This window comes from Haliotis rubra, unplaced genomic scaffold (genome assembly GCF_003918875.1).
Source record: "Haliotis rubra isolate DU_JTF1 unplaced genomic scaffold, ASM391887v1 Scf790, whole genome shotgun sequence".
Taxonomy (NCBI): domain Eukaryota; kingdom Metazoa; phylum Mollusca; class Gastropoda; order Lepetellida; family Haliotidae; genus Haliotis; species Haliotis rubra.
Window position 1 is genome coordinate 69,723 of NW_025767513.1, and position 23,282 is coordinate 93,004.

The window sequence follows — 23,282 nt, forward strand, 5'->3', positions numbered from 1 at the left end:
CCTAAAAAAACCTTTGTGGCAGGGTGCATCTTGCCTTTGTTGACAGAAACCCAGAAAGTCTCTGCAACTTCCACAAGCGGGTTAGACGGCCGACTTTGTGTCCTGGTGATTAGGTGCCTGACTCTGAGGGTGTAGGTTTCGAAACTTGCATGGGACATAACTCAACAAAAGTACCAGAATCTGTTCCTAACTATGAAAGTGTAACCCAAATATAACATATGTTACCTACATACTGTAAGTTGTAAAGGGCACCAGCTATACATTGTAGTTAAAAGTCACTCCATATAGTCAGGGATGAGTATGAAGTTTGAGAAAAACTCTGAAATTAGCAGAAGCACCTGATATTTAGGCATTTTAGACCCTAAACCTGGCTCAGAAATATATCATGAACACAGCAACCATTAAAAAACTTTAAATCGGCTGAAGCACATTCATACAATTGTCAACGGATTTAGACGATTCACAAAAATGACCCTTGGCCTTTTGAAATTCCCGGAATTCCGCAGATCCACAGAAAATTCTCATCCCTGTATATTGCATGCCACACCAGGGGTGTAAATTAGTATATAGTTTCAACAAGATACGCATTGAACAGGTATGGTCATTTTCACTAAAATACTCATGCTAATTTATATTTTTTGAAATTTTAACAAAAAATTGTATATTTATATACTTATCCTATCTCATGGTATGCACCTCTCTTTTTCTTCTACGACCATGTGTGGAAACGTGCTGTAGGCTAAGTTTAATCAAAACTAAGCCTCTAACCACCTGACCTCTGCCCCCACACTGATAGCAGCACCTGTCAATCATCTCATTAAGCGCGCAGATCGCTCAGATGATCACATGACGCTCTGTGCCTGTCATTCTCGTCTTGGAGCTTCCAGTAATCTGTGCTGTGGGGCAGGTCGGGTGGGTATCCATCCAGTGAGATAGGATAAGTATATACAAGTAAATATACAATTTATAGTAAAATTTCCAATTTTTTTAACATACCCTATCTCACGGTATGCATTATCTCACGGTTGGCTGGTGGGCCACAGATTACCCTGTCAACTCTACAACCATGAGGTCGTATAACACAAGGAGGTCAGGAGAAAGCACTAATTCCTGATATGCTAATTCTGAACTTGTGATGGGTTGCTTCAGATAACCCCTTAGCTTACACAGCACAAAAACTCTAGGGAGTGGGCGGTTCAGAATTAATGTGGTTTTCAGCCGCAACATATGCCAAGCAAAAGGACGCAGTTTGGCAAGTGGACACTGCCTCCCCGCGATTTATCAAGTGACCCCAGTGAATTAAAGTCGAAGACCTTAATCTGGACAGTCCCTGCTTCGAAACTACCCCCCACAGACACATGCTAGAGGGCAATGAAAGAGGGAAAAGCCTGGTTGCTCAGCTGGTTTAACGTTCAGTACCAATCCTCCTAACTTACCAAAGGAAGAAAGGACCTAGGAGGGGAATGCTTAGAAAACCACACAGGTAATCGGAAATAAACACTTCACTGATGTAATTGCTCAGAGAGTAGAGGTCAGTAAGTGGAGTGTCGACCACCTCTGCATGTAGCACAAGATTGACCTCTCAGTCTATTGAGTCATGGCTATGACAGTGCAGACACGCCCTACTTCAATAGGTGAGGTGGTCTAAGCCCAAGATAAAAAAGGTAAAAAGATAAAGATGACATCGAGATCTTTTATTAATGTACAGAAAGCAAAACCGACAGGCGGAAGGACTTCTTTTCATCTGCGAGCACGGGTCGATGACAGCTGCTGAGCTAGGGGACCAGAGGACCGAACTGGTGTAGGCCCTCCACGTCCGTGACGCAGAGATCCCGAAGATAGTGTGAGGAGAAAACGGTATCCGACTTCCAAAAACATCCCTCCATGATTGCCAGGTGGGAACAGTTCCTATGAAGCGCCATGGTGGAAGCTAGGGCCCGAGTTTCACGAGGATTCGCTGTCGAAGGTGGAGGGAGGTCGGCATAGGCATAGGCACGCAGGATAGTGGATCTCAACTAAAACGCCAAAGTGGTGAGCGAGACTTCTGAGGTGGAGGTAGCTAAGTAGATCCGCAATGCCCGAACTGGTCACAGGGAAAGATCTTCTGTGTCATCAGGACCCAAGATAGTAGACAGCGGTGGAATCGTGAATGTGCGGTCCGGCTGTCCTGGTAGTAAGTTCTTGGCGATGAAATCCCACCGCAAACCAAGAAAGACTTTAGCAAGTCTTGACCTCTCAAACCGCACCCGGGAGACGTCGAGGGCGTGTTACTCTGAAATGCGGGCAGCAGTGGCCAAAGCCAAGAGTAGAAGGTCTAAAACGTGATCTGCTCAAAGTCTTTTCCCTCTAAGGGTTCGTAAGCCGCTGACGTAAGATGATTAAGCACAACGGAAAGGTCCCAAGATGGTGGTCGGAACTTCCGAGATTGCTCAGCAAGTCCATAAAATCTGAGGGGAGACTGGAGCTCAGGAACTGTCGACACCTTCACACCTGTGGTTGGTGCAATAACGGTGTTAAGAGCAGCCAGGTAGGTAGACAATGTAGAACCCTTAAGCTTCCTGGAGGTTCGAAGATGTTGGAGGTACTCTGCGAAACAGTAGTGGGAGAAGCTATACCTCTGGCCAAGCAGTACGCTTCAAAGTTCTTCCATTTGTCATCATAGAGTGACCTAGTAGAGGAGCGATGCGCTGTAGTGATGGCAGTAGTGACACACTTAGAATATCCCTTTGCAGTTAGCGACTTCTGGAGATGCGAGAAAAAGGAAAGATGGAGTGTGAGCTGAGACCAATGCAGCTGATCAGAGTGAACCAGACGTTCAACTCTTCCATCCACCAGAGGAGATGGGGATGGAGCGTCGGGAGGTAACGTGATCAGGGAAAGCAAGTTGCCCACCCTGATGTGTGGAGCAAGGAATAACTGCAACGGTCGAAGCTGAAGCTGACCCCTGAGGGTCAAGGCCTGGGCCTACGTCAAGAGACCCAGGAGCTCCTGCCATTGATGAAGAGTCCTGGGTTGAGACAATGCAAGGGGAACTAACCGCCATATCTTGTAGAAACGGTCCCTCGGCACAAACAGTCTGTTGAGCTCTGTGTCGAACACCGCCCCAATAAACTGCAGGCGGCATGAAGGGACTAGCTCTGACTTCTCCATGTTGACAACCCAGCCTAACTGGTGAAGTAGCGGCATTGTGAACACTATGTGACGTAGGAAGAGTGCATGGTTGGTCTGAGCCTGGATACAGTAGTCGATGTAAGTTTCGAAGAGTATCCCTTTGTGATGGAGGAAGCTGGTGATGGGTTTCGTCACCCATGTAAATAGCCATGGAGCCGAAGAAATTCCAAATGGGAGCACCTGCCACTGATAGTGGGTGCCCTTGAAGACGAAACGAAGAAAACTTGCGATGGTCCAAGAAGATCGGAGTATGAAGGTACACATCCTCAAGGTCTAGGCTGACCATGTAATCACCCTGTTTGATGATAGTCTTGAGTAGAGCCACCGACACCATACTGAAATGAGGCAGTGGTTGTAGGAACATCTCGTTGAAGACCTTCATGTTGAACATGAGTCTCAATTTGTCGAAATCCTTCTTTGGAAGCAAAAAGATTGGAGAGTAAAACCCTGGGTCAGCTGTAGTCGAGCCCAGGGATTCTATCGAAAGTTTCTGAAGAAGCGTAGTTATTTTGGATCGCAGCACAGTCAGTTGATGAGTGGGATACGTCCTGTGCTCCGGAAATAATGTGAGAGGAGGGTTGCCAATGACCGGAAGTTGAAACCCCTTGGACAGAGTGGCAAGAACATAAGGGTCGTCCAAGATGGTCCAATTGAGGGCATAAATCCCAAGTCTTCCGCCTACTGGGGAAGCCGTAATAGGTACGATTGGAGGCGGAAGGACCCAATCGTGCTCTGATGTCTGCAAGTCACTGCTTCTCGGTCCTCTAAGTGGAGGACTGCTCGGAACCGGAAGCTGGTCAAGAAGCAAGGAACAACCGGCGTTGATGTTTGGAACGCCCTCTGGTCGAACCTCTTCCTCGAAAAGAAGCAGAAGGTCCCGAACGAAGATGTGGGTTGGACGGCACATAGGTAGCTGGCCGCCGTTGCCGCAACGAATCTTCTACTTGCAATCACTGAAATTTCAAAACCTCCACAGAGACTTGCAAATGAGCATCCTGTCCAACCTTAGCGGCTACATCCCTTATAGCCCCGTATAAGAGTGATCTGCCTGACCAAGGTTGACGGAAAAGATCTTTCCGAAATCTATCCTCCCACGAAGATGAGTGAAACGGGCCCTTGCGCTGAACCACCGTAAGGTAGGAGAAAAAATGGACCAGCTGATCCAAGATGGTCTGGAACTGCTCCTGTAACAACACCATTGCAGCCCGAATATAAGCCTGTTGAGGGGAAGCCGCATGTGAGACAGACATAGCCTCAGCTTCAGTTGCTGTCAAAACCAAGTTGAGGGGAGCTAGGATCCTCCGATTGGCACCATCCAGATGAAACAACGCACGGTCTTCAACCAGAAAGGGAGAATAGGTCTTCTGTTTAGAACCCAAAAGCGTGATGTCATCATCCACGGAAGGCGAGGCAATCAACGTAGAAAATGCATGAACATGGGAAGCCGCCAGGTTAAAGCGGGGTGCCGTGAACCCATCCTTAACCCTCCTTAAGTTGTCAAATGCCTCATCACGAGAAGCCGCAAGTTGGGTAATACAGGGATGAGGTGGAAAAGTGATAGAGCCAAAATCACTCAGTTTCATATCAAAGCTGGGCAACAAGTCCGAAGGTGAACTGCTACGACATAGTTGAAGGTTATCAGCAGTCCAAACCAATAACTGAGGTGTGTCAACCGAATCAACGCTGACATCTGAAGCCGAAGTGCCATTTGAAGTGGGAGAGGGCGTAGCTGATTGAGGCGTTTCATCCCTGGAACGAGGTGGAACAGTGGGAGGGCCAGCTGGCTGAACAGTCGAGGATGGAGCTGGGACTTGCTGACGTAAAACCGAGGCCATAGCATGAACGATGGCATCAAAATCAAGAGGTCGAGACGCAGAACTCTCAGACGATGAATCCCAAGAAACTGGTCAAATAGGTCTGGCCGAGGTGATAGACGTAGTACCTGAAGTAGGAGGCAATGTAGAACCAGAGGCAGGCATGGGTGGATGACCTGGCAAAGGCGGCAACGTTGAACCAAGAGAAAGCAGCACACTGGAAAACTGTGGTACACTGGAAGCAAGCGACGCTCTGACAGTAAGCGCTGATCCGGGAGCAAGCAGTGCATTCGAAGCAAGTGGCGCTCTGAGAGTAAGCGCTGAACCAAGAACAAGTGGCGCATAGGAGGCAAGTGAGGTAAGCGCCGAACCAGGAGGAAGCGGCGCATAGGAGGCAAGCGGCACTCTGACAGTAAGCGCCGAACCGGGAGCAAGCGGCGCTCTGCCAGCAAGTGTCGAACCGGGAGCAAGTGGCGCATTGAATGCAAGCGGCACTCCGACAGTAAGCGCCGAACCGAGACCAGTGTTGAACGGGAGCAAAGGGCGCATTGACAGCAAGCGGCACTCTGACAGTAAGCGCCGAACCAGCAACAAAGTTCACATTGAAAGCATGTCGTGCTTTGAGGTACGCGGCGCACTGGAAATAGGCAGTGATCCATAAACAGGTGGGATGGCATACCAGGCAGATGTAGAAAGCACCGCACTGGATCTCAACGTCATACTTGCAGAGATCACAGGAGGGTATGAGAGCACCGAACCGGGACAAAGCGCCGAACTGGAGACAAGCAGCGCATGGGTAGAGCCAATCACCATGCTGGAAAGCGCCTAACCGAACGTATTCACCCCTTGAGAGTGAAGCCTGGCCATCAAACCAAGCACCGCACTGAAAACATTCGGCGTAGGATCACCAAGGTTCTGAGAAATCGTCACCAGGGTAGACGGATGAGACTGGCCAGACGAAGTAGTTAATATTACAACTCTAGGTGGCGAATGATCTTGACTGGACTGGAGGCCTGTGGACGAAATAAACGCCGGAGATCTTCACTCAGATAAGAATCAGAAGCCTCACATAGAAATTCTTCATTCGGCGATGGGGACTTAGACTAGTGAACTGGTGTCTTCATACGACGTTCAGCTTTCGAGCGTGTAGAAGTGGAAGGACCCTCTGAAGGTTCATGGCGATCCCTGTCAGACAAACGTCGAGAAGCCACTCTGTGATATTCCAAAAAAGCATCTTCATCAAGTTGAGCACAGTAGGTGCAATGGTGCGACCAATCGCAACATCCCAAACAATCCACACACAACGTATGTTACTATTACACTTGTCGCAATGTTTGCGTTTAGTAGAAGCACTGCGATGAGATTTACCCATATTGAACACAGTCAAAATCTCACTAACAATCAGCACACATCCACACAACGTAGCGACAAGAAAGAGAACGACAGGCACAGAGTGTCACGTGATCATCTGAGCGATCTGCATGCTTATTGAGATGATTGACAGGTGCTGCTATCGGAGTGGGGGCAGAGGTCAGGTGGTTAGAGGCCCTGAAGTTTTGATTCAACTTGGCCTACAGCACGTTTTCACACATGGTCGTAGAAGAAGAAGAGAGGTGCATACCGTGAGATAGGATAAGTTAAAAAATTTATGTCTTGTAAAATGAGACTGTGAAAAATATTCCACTATTGCTAACTCCCATTACTTTGTCAAGATTTTTAAGATTTTAAGATTTTTTTTAATGTACTTATGTCTTTCTGTAAGTTGGGCAGTGAAAAATCAACAATTGTGCAGAGCTATGCAATGTAACTGAAAACCTAGTCAACTAAAATTTTGAAACTTACCTTTGGCCTAAACAAGGAACTGAACGTGATAACTATTTCAAGTGAGAAAACTATGGATGATTTACAAGGAACTAAACGTGATTCTCTTAAATATGAAAATGAACTTATTAATGAAACCGATAAATACCACTAAATTGTCTAGCGTCTAACACTACAATATTCTAACAAGAAGTTAAACAATGTAATGCTCTTAAAGGTTCAACCATCTCTTATATGATCTGTTTGAAGATCTCTGAATGTAGCATCCAGTCTGTTGAGAATGGCTGCGTTGGACAGGATAGTGTATCTGCTAACACATTCTTGGTTCTTGGAATGTGGCATACTCTGCTGTGGACAGTCAGGTTGACTGTTATGCTGATCAACTGAAAACAGAGGTCCAGAAGGTTTGCCAACTTAGTGGATCCTTCTGTGGATGTAGACCGTCACTGTGAAGGTGACTGTGTGTACCGTTAGATGAGCATTTTATAATCTGGTGGAGTATGGCGTTATCGATGCTTACATTTCCAGCATATGGAAGTGCAGATCGTCTCTGCTATGGTCCATATCCCAGCTGACACATTGTTGACAAGGTGTGCTCCCACCCTAGGAGAGATGAGTCCCCATAGAGATGCGTCTTGTACTGCGACCCCGCTAATTAGGTGCGTCTGCAACCCTCGTCGCACAGAGTTCACCATATATAGATATGGGTTATAACCTGTCCGGATCGTCCGGTTGTACATTCATGAAGACCAGTAGTGGACGTAGTTGTAATTCTCTCTGCATGTCATGTCTTGTGCTGACATGCGAAAAACTAACAGATTCCGCCACTTCGTAGTAAAAACGGAGAGAGTAGTGCTTGAGATAATGCTTTATACTCTTACCGTGTCTGTAAGGAAATGAAGCGATGGCCGACTCTGTGACTGCCATCGTTGAGAATTCTATGTAAAAATTGCCTGGCTGCCACGCCCTCGCCTTCAATGATGACAGGGGAGGTCTCTAACCTCATGAAGGCAGCCAAATCACGATGGTCCCGTCTAACTGGACTGTAATGGTGGCAGTGCTCGCTCGCTGACATGTTGTTGTCACTTGTAACCCATTTCTTGATCTGTGAACTACGTCCGACCTCTGCGCAGGGTGTTGTCCCTCGTGGTCCAATCAAAACAAAGCATTTTGATTCTTTAGGCTAGCCGAGCTGTGATGTCACCGGTGTAGCATGAAAAAACTCCTTGTAGCATCTAGTGCCGTCGTTGATATCTAATCAATCGTCGGTCTTGTCCGTAGCTTTCCGAAGTTACACGAGTGACCATGTGTGTCGAGGGTTAATGGTAAACGCGCGAATATTTCGGCGTGTAATATCGATGCTGGGTAGGCTGTTTTCCTGGCTGCTGTGACTCTTACTTCAGTCTTAAAGATAAACCCGTCGTCTTTATACATAGGCTCAATTGCACTTTCACGTTGTCAGCTTGTAGACTGCATACATCAATGAAGCGTCGTAATTGTAGATGGGCACAATGTGTTAAGCCCATTTCTGGTGTCCCCCGCCGTGATATTGCTGGAATATTTCTAAAAGCGGCGTAAAACTAAACTCAGTCAGTCAGTCAGTCGTAATTGTAGAATTAATGCTGAACTTGTTGTAAATTTTTTCTCAGGGAATCGTTGACGATAATGTATTTTTCTCGTTGTAGCAAGGCTGCTGTTGAATCCCGCCATTGAGAATGTCTGCAGATCTGTACGAAGGTGAATATCTCTATAAGGCCATGAATCTTCTAATGTAGATATATCAATCTATGTGAATCCCGTCCTGGATTCCGTCTGAAGATCCGAGCTAGTGATGAATTCTGACAAGAGTACCTCTCTTGTACTGTATTACCTATCTTCAGTCTGTGTACCGATGAAGATTTTTCCCTTCTAGGATGACGCTACTTTGTGTCCTAGTTGAATAACCTTGACGATCTGCGTAGTGATCTGCGTGGTGGTCGGCTTGGTGTGACTGTATGGCGCCTTGCATGTAGATAATCGTCTCTTAGTTCGGAATTGCCTAACTGGCAATATATACGGAAATGGTGATTCCAGTGATGATCTGCGAAACGTCGTTGATGCCCTTGATCCTTTATTAGGCTCTTCATCTGTTGACAGTGTCTGAAGATAGCGCCGTCCTTCGCGCAGCTTGTAGACTATAAGTAGCGAGCTGTTAAGAAGTTAAGTACTGCGACGTCTCTGCCTTGTGGATGGCCTGTGCGAATGCCTTTGCGCAGGCTCGGTGATGACATCTAGCGTTCTGTTGAGAATGTAAGTACTGTGGCGTTTCTGTGTTGTAGATGGCCTCGCGTGAATGCTCTCGCCAAGCGAGGCTTGTAGACGGCATGCGCAGTACAATTGAGAGACGAAGCAAGTACGGCGATGTCCCTGCTTCACTGGAGACCTGTGTGACGACCTGCTTGAAGACCTTCATGGAGACCTGCGTGGAAATCGGCGAGGAGATCGACGTGGTGAATAGCCCCACAAACTGTGCCTGTAGGGTGACCTGTGGTTTTGCGAAGGTCCTTGTGAATCCCTCGACGATCTATAGGACGAAGATGTCTTGTATACTGTAGCTGACGTCCTTCGCGAAGGCTTATCTTAGTCCGCACTTTGGGAATGGTGACTGGTCCTTAGCGAACGCTGGTCGTCCAATTCTGTATCCAGGGATGGAAGAATTCTCCTTCGCGAATGCCTTCACGAACGCTGATTCCGCATCTGGGGGATGGCGACTGGTCCTTCGCGAACACTGGTGGTCCGATTCTGTATCCGGGGATGGCGATTTCTCCTTCGCGAATGCTGATCGTCCGTGTCCGCCGCAGGAGATGGTTGAGTCGACCTTCGAGAAGGCTGGCCTGTAGTGTAGATCTGCTGCCAGATGTCACGTTGATGAAGGGTCCCTCAGAGACGACGTCTGCGTTGGAACCTTTGCGAAGGCTCGGGACCTCGTTGTGGGCTGTGACTTCTTCTCCAGGCCATAACGCTGATCATCTCCTGCATGAAGTCCCCCGGTTTGAAGGTCTGCGGTGGTAGTAGCGCTGCCCTTTCTGGCGCTGATAGCGACATGGTCCACAGAACGCTCATCTGTTGTCATCGTAGATATCTCGGGTACCGTGGAGATCTGCGCTGAAGTCGAAGGTGACTGGTTGTTACTTGTGATGAACCTCTGGGAAGATGATCTGTTGATCATCAGAGAGTCCCTGTACCGTCAACGGAACAATCTTGGCAGAGAAAGTTCTTGTAGTCTGCGCAGACGTCCCCGTAGAGTTGTCGTCATCTAAGGGGTGTGTAGCCTTCTCTGGGTAGAGGATGGTGTCTATACATTGCCTGCGAAGTTGTAGACGCTGCCCTATCTGCGTTGGTGGCGACAGGACCCATGGGAAGATCATCAGTCATCAGCGTTGACACATCACTGTAGCTCATACCGGTCGTTTCTTGTGATGAACCTCGGGAATGATGAGCGGCTGCTCATCATACAGGCCCTGTTCTGCGACGGGAACAATCTTGGAGTCTGCGCTGAGATGTAGATGCCCTCTTAGTCTAGACTGTGACGACGGGATGTCTGGTGATGCAGGTCGCTTCTTGGAGATCGCGGACTGCATCCCACGCCTCTCCTCCAAGAGAACTCCAGCGGAACACCAGACGGGAGGGGATCATCCGACAGCAGTTGACTTGAGAGGGATTCAGCCGCATATCCATGCCAGGATATAGCTTACGTGACCTATCTGCTGTGCGTCATAATACGCAAAGTAAATATTTGTTAAATGCAGAATTATATAAATTATTGCAAAAACTGCAATCTGAACTAAACGAACATGGTACAGTACAGCTAGGGCATATTAAATGTGGATCAGCACCAGAAAAACGTAACTTGCAAACAGTACAGAATTTTTCATGATCGTAACCTACTGAACAAACACGGAAAACACCGCGTATAAACAGCAGTAAATACGGATAATTATCAAAACATATTGTTGAAGGATACTAGCTAAACCTCTATAAGGGACTTGTAGAGGTAATTAAGTAAGAATAATCAAAGGATATAGTGCCGTAGGGAGACACAGGCGCTCTCATATCCTGCTCACTGGGCGAAGAAGGAGAGAGTGAAGCATGTGGGTGACGGTGGCGCGGTCTTTCCCGCCGGAGGGGCAACTCTTGGCGGGAAGAGTAGTGATTAGTGATTTTACGTAGGTTTCAATTGAAGGGAGCTTCACTAGGGAGATACAAGTGTTCCACTATGTTCGCAAGAAGAAGAAGACAAGCAAAAGAGCAAGAGTCAGGATAAAGAAAAAAAAAAGAGATGCACACCATTAGAGTCCCAAGAAAGGCCATGTATAAGTTCATTGAATTCCACAGAGCGGTTATGGTGGAGAAGTGGATAGAATATATTCCCTGTTTCATACGGACGGACGGACGGACGGACGGACACCGAGGGTAACCCTATATGCCCCCAGGCATATATGGCGGGGGTATAAAAACCAAAATGTCTTCAGAATACTCTATGTTGACAGAATATCACAAAAATTACGCAGGTTTTGTGTTTAAACAAAACTGGTTATTCATGTTGACTGCTGTGGAAAAACCCAGCAGAAGATTACTGGTTGCAAAAATGGCACATTCTAAAAAAACAAACAAGACTATTCAGGATTTCTGCAAGCCCACAACTAAAATTTCTAATAAAGTAATTGGAGATGACGAGCCTATTTTGCTCAGAACAAGTGCTCGGAGACTCACAACTGATTTGTGTGAAAATATCTATGAATGAATCATTCCAAAAATGTTTAAGGAGTAATCAATGCGAGTGGCCTCTTCTAAAGTACAAACTATTGTTGATATGTGATGTGGATAAAAAATAGATATTTTGCAAAATTTGCAAATAGTTTGGTCAATGAGTTAGAAAAGACGGAAACTGTGAATTCTTTTCACATTCCCTTATCCTTACGACTATGGGGTGGAAACAACCTGAAACAAACACTCTTGTAACACCTCTTCCGAACATACCAATTCTAACTCATTTGCAGCAGGAAGCAAAGTATGCATCTTGCCCTGGCTGAATTTGAAATATTTTACACTTATCTTATCTCATGTTATGCACTGATCCCAGTCTAAAGGTAGATGACAACTGTGAAATGACTTGTTCATAAGGAGGCTCTGAAAATCCCTTAGTGATACTTTGTACGATCCTCCCAGGGACTCCCCTGATCCTGAGTTTTGTGATTTCCAGTTGTATCACTTGTCAAAGGACAATGATGAAGCCAAGCGACAGGGAATCAAGACCTAAAGGCCTTTTGGTCCCCAGTTCAGCACAGCAAGTCCACACAAATGTATTTCAGGTTAGAGGTAAAAGTACTGCAACAGGTCGGTAATCTCTCTGAACCTGTCCAATCCATGACCACATATTATTTCCTGGAGGATATTAATAGTTGAAACCTGTCACAGGAACGTTTCCAAAAGCCATACAATTTTTTTACATTGCTTCTCATACTAGCATGGCTGCTTGAGAAAGTAGAGGTTAGCAGGTACATGGATCAACTCGATGTCAGAGTTGTAATACATGGCATGTAATAATCCTGGAAGATAGCCTTGAGTGAGTGAGTGAGTTTGAGTTTAGTTTTACGCCACACTCAGCAATATTCCAGCTATATGGCAGTGGTCTGTAAATAATCGAGTCTGGACCATACAATCCAGTGATCAAAGATTGCTTTGTAATGATGGCATTGTGATGGCTCTTCTTTGACATATCAGTAGAACACTGAGGGAGGTTGAGAACTTGTAAGTCTGTAGTAGAAGATAAAGCCAATCGAAGATTAAGATACTTTATTCTTTAAATACAAAATATCGTATCAAGTTTCTAGGGTAGATACCGTATACCGGGAAATTTTCAAGGTATTAAAATTTCGAGGTTTGAGACCCCCAGAGCTTTCGAGGTGATTTAAATTTCGAGGTTTGGGGACCTAAAATATATAAATATTTTAGACAATGTTATTTTCGAGGCTAGAAGAAAGTGGCCAGAAACATCACTTACCGGACCAATACTCACTGAGCTATCGGCAAAACTCCTAGTAGCCAGTGATAACTGCTGTCTGACTGTTATAACTACCGGTATACCAGCCCATGGCAGCAATAGTCATGAAAACAACCCTTTGATCCTTTGTTGTGATTAATGGCCCATCAAGCTCTCTGTCGGCAGAGTTCAAACATGACGCCATTTTTTCTCAGATGATATTTTTTTAACAACTAACTATAAGCATGTATGATGGGTCTCTGCTGAAACTATTTTGCTGTTAGAAAGCTGAGAAGTTGAACGCTTTTGTTTACGATAGTTTATACATGTAAGTAGCTTGACTCAAACGTGCCATCGCACGAATAAAAGTTTGTTTCATTCGATGTCGTTACATTTTGATGACACAAAGTGAGTCTAATAGCGTGGTTGTAGACAGGCATTACAGAGTTAATGCGCATGTCAGGAAGTCATTGTTTGCCAGCAGTTGAAATGCTTATCGATAGGAAATCTAGGTACGAAGTTCGGAAAAATTCAGAATGCATACACAAAGAAATGGTACTATTGGTAGTACTGGAGACTTCTGCTGTAGAAGCTGTGGATCGTTTCCAATGTCTATGATGGTTTTGCAGAGTGTTGATGTAGAACTTTAAATTTGCTTGTTGTTAAATGCCGCACCCAGAAATATTACAGCTAAAATTGGCAGCAGTCTGTAAATATTTGAGTATGGATGAGACAATCTAGTTATCAACATCATGAACAGAGATCAACACAATTTGGATACGATAACATGTGTCAACTAAGTCTGCAAGCCTGACAACTCCTATGACAAGCATGGTGTGCTGAAAACCAATTCTAACCTGAATGTTTACGGGTAAGATTTATAGAGCCCTGATAGGACAGACCTATAGATCCTAAACATTGTCAGACTCTAGGATAGAAGACAGCCATGGAATGGTGAACAGGCAGTTGACCCATGAAGATCTTACCATACTCCTTTCTTTCACACTTTTAATATCAAGAGCATGGATTTCCGAGATGCATGCTGATACAGTCAGTGCAGTGAGAAAGACTGTCCTGTGGGTGATGTGCCCAGAGTCTTTAACTTTGAGCGGTTTGTAGTCTGCTGATGCAAGGTGCCTAAGGATCACTGACAGATCCCAAGCTGGTGGTCAGTACTTCTTTTTAAGCCTGAAGAAAGTACTCAAGTTCTTTACTCTTCCCTCTAGCTGTAGTTACTCAGCACTGTCTGTGCTGAAGCAATAGTTGGGGAAAAAATGCCATGCCTTTCTTTACAATTACTTGGCTAAATTGAAAATTGCACACCTGAAAAACAGGTTTAATGCCCTATGATTTTTTTTCTATTTGAGCCCTGCAGTACATAGTCTCATAGCAAAAGTTTATACAATTTTTCAGTGTCACTTTTATGGATCATGTTCTTACCTGGAGCCCCCTCTTGCTTTGCCTTGTCTGGTTCCATCTCCTGGTTTCTGCTGAAAGTAAGATAGGCTTATGGGATATAACTGTGATGATATATGTTGGATGTTACATTATTTCCTGCCCTGAGTGAATATAAACTTTCTAAATGCATATTTTCTATTTCTGACAAAATGAAAGTGGTGATTTGAATAGTGAAGCAAAAGTGGAAATATCTGCTAAGGTAATATACTGTTGAAAAGATGCTCATCACCGACAGCCATGAATAGAAGAGGACACTCCTCAGTTATTTGTGACAAAGCAATAAGTTTATGGTCTTGGTTGCCATCAATGTTTAACAAACAATGAACACCATGGAACAACTGACATGATCTATTCAATCTGATCTGAGTATGTAGTAATTATATTGCTAAATGAAAATTACTGAAAATATTTGAGGTAGGGGGATATTACATATGACAGTTGAACTGATTTGATTATTGAGATTCCATATTCAGCTAGCTGGTTATATGCTGACAAACGTTTGCACCCTGTCTGTCCAGTTGCTACATATATTGGCAGAAACTATGAACTGCAAGATGACAGTGCCAGACCACACTGTGTCCTGATTGTCACCAATGTTCTCAGTGGAGAGGGCATACAAACATTGGGCTGGTCTGCGAGGGGCTATAATGTTCATTGATGCCATACTCTGTTAGCTGTAGCAAGGAAAGTTTACCTGCTGTAGTGCCCTGCCCCAGCTGACATGACTGGTATGATCCCTAAGTGCTATTTAATAAATTTGGTGGAGGTCCCCTCAATAAAAGGAAATAATTAATTATAAGTCTTCAAAATCTATCTCCTGTGCTACAACTAAGAGTTAATGGGGGTTACATCAGGCATAGGATGGCATATCTGGACTTCCAATTAAGTTTTTAATTTCAAATACGATAACCTGGAAAAAATATCACTTATGTGTTTTGGACATTTTGCCTATCAGTTTTGAAGTGGAAAATCATTTGTAAATGAAATTTCTCTGAAGACTTTATGTGAAACAAAACAAACATTACTCAAACTTGTTGTTTTTTTTACCTGACATGCCAGAACACCAAAATATTAACTGCAATTGGAAATTTTACTATAAATTGTATATTTACATATACTTATTCTATCTCACGGTATGCACCTCTCTTCTTCTATGACCATGTGTGGAAATGTGCTGTAGGCTAAGTTGAATCAAAGCTTTCTTGCCTCTAACCACCTGACCTCTGCCCCCACACCGATAGCACGACCTGTCAATCATCTCATAAGCGTTCTGGTTGCTCAGATGATCACGTGACGCTTTCTGCCCGTCATTCTCGTCTTGGAGCTTCCAGTAATCTGTGATGTGGGGCAGGTCGGGTGGGTATCCATCCAGTGAGATAGGATAAGTATATAAATATACAATTTATAGCTAAAATTTCCAAATTTTTAAACTTATCCTATCTCACGGTATGCATCATCCCACGGTTGACTGGTGGGCCGCAGATTACCCTGTCAACTCTATAACCGTGAGGTTGTATAACACAAGGAGGCCAGGAAAAAGCACCAATTCCTGATATGCTAACTCCGAACTTGTGATGGGTTGCTTCTGATAATCCCTTAGCTTACACAGCACAAACACTCTAGGGAGTGGGCGGTCCCGAATTAATGTGGACCCCGCCTCCCCACGATGTATCAAGTGACCCCAGTGAATTAAAGTTGAAGACCTTATCTGGACAGTCCCTGCTTCGAAACTACACCCTACAGACACATGCTGGAAGACTGTGAAAGAGGGAATAGCCCAGTTTCTCAACTTGTTTAACGCTCAGTAACAATCCCCCTAATTCACCAAAGGTGAGAAAGGACCACGCAGGTAATTGGAAATCAACACTTCACAGACGTAATTGCTCAGAAAGTAGAGGTCAGTAAGCGGAGTGTCGACCACCTCTGCATGTAGCACAAGACTTGCCTCTCAGTCTATCGAGTCATGGTATGACAGTGCAAACATGCCCTAGTTCCCTCGGTGAAGTGATCTATGCTCAAGCATAATCCATACCAATAAGAAAGATAGGACCGATATCTTTCATGATATAGAGAATGCAAAACCTACACGAAGGTGGGAACTGCATCTTATCTGCATTTGCGAGCCGACGACAATTGCTGCGCCAAAACCAATGGACCCAGTTGGTGAAGACCTTCCACATCAGTAACAGACAAATCCCGGAGGTAGGGTGAGACGAAGACCGTGTCCAAACTCCAAAACAACCCTCCATGATGCCGTGAAGGGAACAGTTCTATGTAGCACCATCGTAGAGGTCAAGGCTCTTGTCTCATGAGGGTAGGCCATAGTAGGAGGAAGAGGGTCAGCTTAGGAACAGGCATGAAGGATGGTAGATCGCATCCAGAAGGTCAGTGTAGTACAAGAGACTTTCGTAGATGAGGCAGATGACAGAGAAATAAACAGTCTCTTGCATAACCTACGACGGTCCTTGGATGCAGCTAAAAGACCCGTAAAGTCAGGAGGGCATAGGGAGAGGTCCTTGGTGTCGTGTCGTCAGGGCCCAGAATAGTAGACAGGGGTGGGCAGGCAAATAGTCTTTCAAGCTGTCCAGGCAACTGGTTTCAGCGACGAGATCCCACCTCAAACCAAGGAGGGCTTTGGCATGTGACATCCAGTGCGTGAAGCTTAAAGATGCAAGCAGCAATCGCAAGAGCCAGGAGGAAGAAAGTCTTAAATGTGACATGCTTGAAATCCTTCTCTGCCAGTGGTTCATACTCCTCTGATGTGAGATAATTAAAAATCACGGAAAGGTCCCAGGCTGGTGGACGGAACTTCCGGGATTGATCAGCAACTTGTAAGATCTAAGGAGAGACTGGAGCTCAGGGACAGTTGACACCTTTGCACCCGTAGCCGGCGTAATAACTGTGTTACACATGGCCAGGTATGTAGACAAGGTAGAACCCTTCAATTCCTTAGAAGTTCTAGAATGCTGGAGGTACTCCGCGACCATCTGAGGCGATGCTGTAGTGGGAGATATAATACCCATCGTCTTGCAGTACGCTTTAAAATTCTTCCATAGTCATCACAGAGTTGCCTGGCAGAAGTTCGGTGCGCCGTGGTAATTGCAGTAGCGACTCGCTTGGAATATCCCTTTGCAGTTAGCGATTCAAGTAAATGCACCAGGCGTGAAGATTTAGTGTGAGCGGAGACCAAAGCAGCTGATCGATGTGAAGATGAACCAGAAGATCTGCATATCAGCTATCCCCTCAGAGTCACAACTTGAGCTGACATCAACAGAAAAGGGTATTGTACCTGACGAAGAATCTTGAGTTGCGAAAGTGCTAGGGGTACCATAGAAACTCCAGCACAGACATTCAGATCGTCGAGCCACCACTGAAGGACTGGACGCAGTGGTTCTGGAAGGAAGGGTTCAGTTGACGGCCTCGAGATACGTGCGTAGAAATTGCTGTATCGGCCGAAGTAGGAGATGGCCTCTGTACGTTTGGGCTTGAGCTGATATCAGAAGGTCTAGCAACTACTGCCACTGATTAAGGAATATCTCCTGAGATAGGATACATTCGAGTAGTCAAACCAGCATGATAGACTGAAGAAGTGCTGAATGTAGTAGGTTCGTGGCATGGAGTTTGTCAGTCAATTTACAGGAACGTTCACATTGTACACACAGTGATGCAGGCCTTATAATCAGTGATCACAGGAACATATGGTTCGCCAAATGAAGTGTTGGTCCGCCAGATGGAGTGAAAAGCTAAGCAAGGCAAGGGATCGTCAATCTACCTGAACAATCGTAAAGTTGATGGAATGGCATAGGTAAAAAGACCAATGACTCCAGACACTGTCGATAAAGAGGCAAAGGTAGTAACATCGATGCCTACGGACAGTCCGGACATAGCTGCAGTAACATCTGAACTGAGGCCTTCAGCTTAAAAAAACTGAGTAAACCCAGCCAAAGTGAAAGCGTCTTGGCGATTCCGTCTGGCACCCTCGGTAAACTGTATCTCCCGGCTGACTGACAAACTCGACATAATCACTCCTACCAGGAATGGCACCCTTCATCACTGGCAATTAAAGGCTGGGATAGGTATCCGCTTCTGTGGGACCAAGGCAAGTCTGTCAGGTACTTCCTAATCGATGTATCATCAAAAGTCTCCGGTAAACAATCAGTAGTCCGCCATTGCAAATGCTACCGACAATGCAATAACGACAAAAACCCGGACAACACGGATGTCAATCAACCAGACGAGACCATAAAATCTGGGTAAAGTGACGCTAGCAACTTGACCAAACATCGGCTGCCACACGATAAACTGTGCATAAATAGACCAGCTTGATATGCAGTCTTGTTACTTAATATGCAGACTACTCGTAGCAGCTGTGTGGTGTATCACTGGGTGTAATCGTGGTCTGTTTCTCAAGCCTCAGCACCCTTCCTTTCACATCATCGTCAAGTCTCTGGACAAATATGTCAAACCCCGGGTGGTTGTAGAGCTGATATCTACGTCGAAGGGTAGATAGATTCGGTGAATCGAATCATTCATGAAAGGTGAAGATCGGATGGACTGACTGAATTTGGTTTTATGCCGCTTTTAGCAATATTCCAGCAACATCAGGGCAGGGGACACCAGAAATGGGCTTCACACATTGTACCCATGTGGGGATTCGAACCCGGGTCTTCGGCTTGAAGAGACAACGCTTTGACCACTAGCCTACCCCACCGCCTCTTGATACATAAGAGAGCGGCGCACTGGAGTGAAGCGGCACTCTGGATGGAAGCACTGACTGATACATAAGAAAGTGTCCCACTGGATGGAAGCGTTGATACATAAGAGAGCGGCGTGTGAACGCTCTGTCTGTTCACAAACACCGTAGAAGCAGGAAGCGTAACCCTGAAAAAATACGAATAGTTGTTGAAAACATTAGATCAGACCTTAGATGGCAATTAGGTCGCTCAACCAGGTATGACGACGGACTGTCTACTCACCTGGCACGAAATGCACATACTGCCTACAGGCACAAGGGGTCATCTCAGAGATATTTTGTGCTTTTTCATGTGTGTTGACTATGTCTCATCTACTGATTAACATCTTACGTGTCTTTCTTTCAGAAAGTTGATGTTGAGATATGTAAGAGAGTATGATACCCGAAAACCATGGAAACGCATCGTAGTATATAGGTGGCATGACCACCAGAAGATTGACAGGACTGGATATTATTTGTAAATTGTTATGACGTGCCGTGTACCTCCCCAGTATAATTGCCTAAAGGATCATCTTATCTTAGCTGATATCTCTATCCCCAAGCGCAACCCCAGGTTTTGCTTTTGAGGCGACCCCTCCTATCTGTTTCTTTTTAAAGTGACAGTTAGACTGCATGGTAGCTACATCCTTAATAGTTTCGGCATAAAAGTTATTATTTTTTACGTCAGCTATCGTTTCTAATGAATCTACGTCTAATTTCAAATTGGGCATTTAAAAAGTGTCCTTTGTAATACAATATCATCGCACACTAATTTGCATAATGCCATGGTCTGTTCCAAATAAGTCTTTTTTGGACTTAGAAAAAAACCGCATTGCTCATTTCTGCACTAATTTCCCCTCAGTAAAGTCCTTTTTCTCCGTTTCCTATCTCTCTACCACTGAGACTGTAGTTAGGCCGAACTTAATTTAACAGATATTTCACACTTTCACATATCAACTACATCAATTGTAGAGATAAATGAGAAAATACAGTTTTTTTCTATTTCCGACAGTACTATAGTAAACAAACCATGATGACAGTATGCGCATAGAGGGAACCAGATGATTCGGCAAAAGCTATGTCCAGCGAACACTGTCGGACCGGCGAATACTGTTGGAGCGGCGATCTGGTATGGTGCAGCAATCAGGATCGATTAGGTGATCTGGTTCGGTACTGTGATCCAGTTGTGTCAAGTGATCAGGTTCTAAAGTCAATTCTGAGTCAATCAGGACTGGTGCATTCGTCTTAAACGTCGTACCATACAGTAAAGGTGTACTGGACTGGTGTTCCAACCAAACAACAGTTCACTAAGTTGAATCGTTGTTCTAATCAAAAACGGAACACTGGTCTGAAGCGTTGATCTAATCGAAAAGGCACTCTGGGCTGAAGTGTTGATCCAATCGAATGCGCCTACAAGGTACGGGAAAGGTGTTGAAAGCGCCGCACTGGATGCTACCGTCATGGCTGATGTCACCACCGAACTGGAACAAAACGCCGCATTGGAAGCAAGCGCCACATAGGTTGAAGTGCCGAACTGATCCCTGTGGTTGAAAACGCCGAACTGACTGCACTCGCTACATGAGAGTGAACGCTTTCACCAATCGAACCCACCATAGCAGAGGGTGGTGGAGCACTCAACCAAAGCGGCGCACTGGAAACAACCACCTGCCAAGGTAAAAGGCTGAGACTGTGCTACAGAGGTTGTTAGCACTAGGTACCACTCTCGGAGCGGATAAAACTTGTCTGGAGACGGGACTACACGTTTGATGACGAAAGAGACGAGGGAGATACTTGCTCAAGTAGGAGTCTTGAGGCCACCTCTAAAAAATCTAATACTAGATGCAACCCGTCAATATTCAGAAAAAACATCATCATTGAAGCGTGAACAAACAGAACACCGATGTGACCAACTACAACAGCCTATACAATCCACACACAAAGCGTGTGGATCAGCAGCTGAAATGTTGCTGTTGCACTGATCACAGTGTCTGCGTTTCTAACTTTGATTCCATTTATTTCCCATCTTGACAATCAAATAACACACGTCCACTCGGTGTAGCGAGAAGAAATAGAAATGACAGAGGCGCAGGTAGTCACATGATCATCTGAGCGAGCTCCACGCTTGCGGAGATGATTGACAGGTGCTGATGTCGGAGTGGGGGCAGAGGTCAGGGCGGGTCAGAGGTCAGTAAGATTTTATTCAACTTAGCCTACAGCACGTTTCCACACATGGTCGTAGAAGAAGAGGAGAGGTGCATACCGTGAGATAGAATAAGTTCAAAAATTGTCATAGTATTTAGAAATGGAGGTAAATTTGCTAAGCATGAACACTGGGCATATGACAATGTTCCTTTAGAAGTTAAGACATATTATAAGTATATAGGATTAGTTATATCTTCTAGATTATCATGGTCAGTATCTTGTAAACAATTAGCATGTCAAGCCTCTAAAGCTGTCATTTATTTTACAAAAACTTGTAAATGTTCCATTTTCCACAGCATGTTCTAATTTAATGGTCAAATTGCGCCGATTTTGTTATATGGGGCGGAGATATTGGGCTCAAAATATAATGAGGCAATAGAGAAAGTCCAATCATCTTATTCTAAACGCTTTTTACGGGTTGGGAAGTTTGCTTCAAATAGGGCCATTTTAGGCGATACAGGCGTTATCCTCATTTCATTATCAGCCAAGTTAGAGTGGTTGAATATTGGTGTAAATTACTAAAGATTGAACGACAACGATATCCTTATCAATGCTATAATTTATTAAAAACTCTTGATGATAATGGTAAGACCAGTTGTTTCTGGCCCGGGTTTCAAATGTTAGATCTTTGCTGTTTGCTGTGTGGGTATTCTTTTGTTTGGATTGCACAAGACTTTGGTGATGAAGAGTTATTTCTTTTTTCATTAAAACAAATATTACAAGATATGTATTATCAAACCTGGCACAATAGTATTTCATCTTCATCCTTTTCATGTCATTATAATTCGATGAAGTCAGCTATAGAACCAGAGAAATATTTAACATCATTAGAAAATAAAGATTTTATAAGAGCCATGTGTAAATTTAGACTTCCCCTACACAATTTTAATGTCAATTTATCCAGAAGGTATAAACAAGACGATATTGACCTAATTAAATGTGCAAACTGTAAATTGGGTTTTATTGAAGAGGAATTCCATGTATTATTAGTTTGTGATAAGTATAAAGATCTGAGAGAAAATATCTTCCACGTATTACACATGTCCATAAAAACAATATGTTAATGGTAAATGTATTAAACTCTCAAAATCCTCTTGTTATACATGCAGTTGCAACATTGTTAAAACATATATTTACTGCTAGATAACTATTTCAATTTGTGCTCACGCGACATTATAAATACAAATATTATTAACTGTAAAATAGTCCATAAGGCCGTTTATTACTGAAAAAAGTGTCTGTCTGTCTGTCTGTAGAAGCAGGAAGCGTAACCCCGAAGCCAAGATGAGCACCGGTAAAAACTGTAGAAATGAGGTATCAACGCTGAAGTTGGAAGAAGTGTTGAAGTAGAACTGCAGTAGAAAATGTCCCTGTAGGTACCGTAGTGTGCGAACTAGTCATGATAAGTCATGATGACAGTATGCGCATTGAGGTACCCAGATGATTCGGCGAATGCTGACAGTTCAGTGAACACTGTCGGAACACTGTACCCTACAGTAATGGTGTACTGGACTGAAAGCTGTTCCAATCAAAAAACGGTTCCCTACGTTGAATCGTTGTTCCAATCGAAAACAGACCACTGGTCTGAAGCGGTGATCCAATCGAAAAGGCACACTGGGCTGAAGTGTCGATCCAATCAAATGCGCCTCACAGGGCTAATGAGTTGGACCGAACGATAGCAGTGAATTGAAGTGAAATGATGCACTGGTCTCTTCTTCCCTTTGTGAGAGTGATGCATTGGTACAAAGTGATGAATGGACAGCGAGTGATGCTCTGGTAGTATAAGCGGCGCACTGGAACTAGGCGATGGTTCAGAGACAGGTGGTGCAAAGTACGGGAAAGGTGTTGAAAGCGCCGCACTGGATACTGCCGTCATGCCTGATGTCACCACAGGAAGATATGAGAGCACCGAACTGGAACAAAGCGTCGCATTGGAAGCAAGCGCCACATAGGTTGAAGTGCCAAATTGATCCCTGTGATTGAAAGCAGCGAACTGACTGAACTCGCCGTATGGGAGTGAATGCTTTCACCATGTGCACCCACCATAGCAGAGGGGGGTCGA

At 44.7% G+C, this 23,282-nt stretch overlaps 1 protein-coding gene across 1 annotated transcript in view; it reads right to left on the reverse strand.

Annotated features, from left to right (window-relative positions):
- Positions 1-23,282, reverse strand: part of LOC124261189 — a 102,555-nt gene that overhangs the window by 67,267 nt on the left and 12,006 nt on the right. Inside the window, exon 6 of the mRNA XM_046695509.1 lies at positions 14,269-14,318. The gene's annotated coding sequence lies outside the window, so the exon portion shown is untranslated. The remainder of the gene's footprint in view (positions 1-14,268; positions 14,319-23,282) is intronic.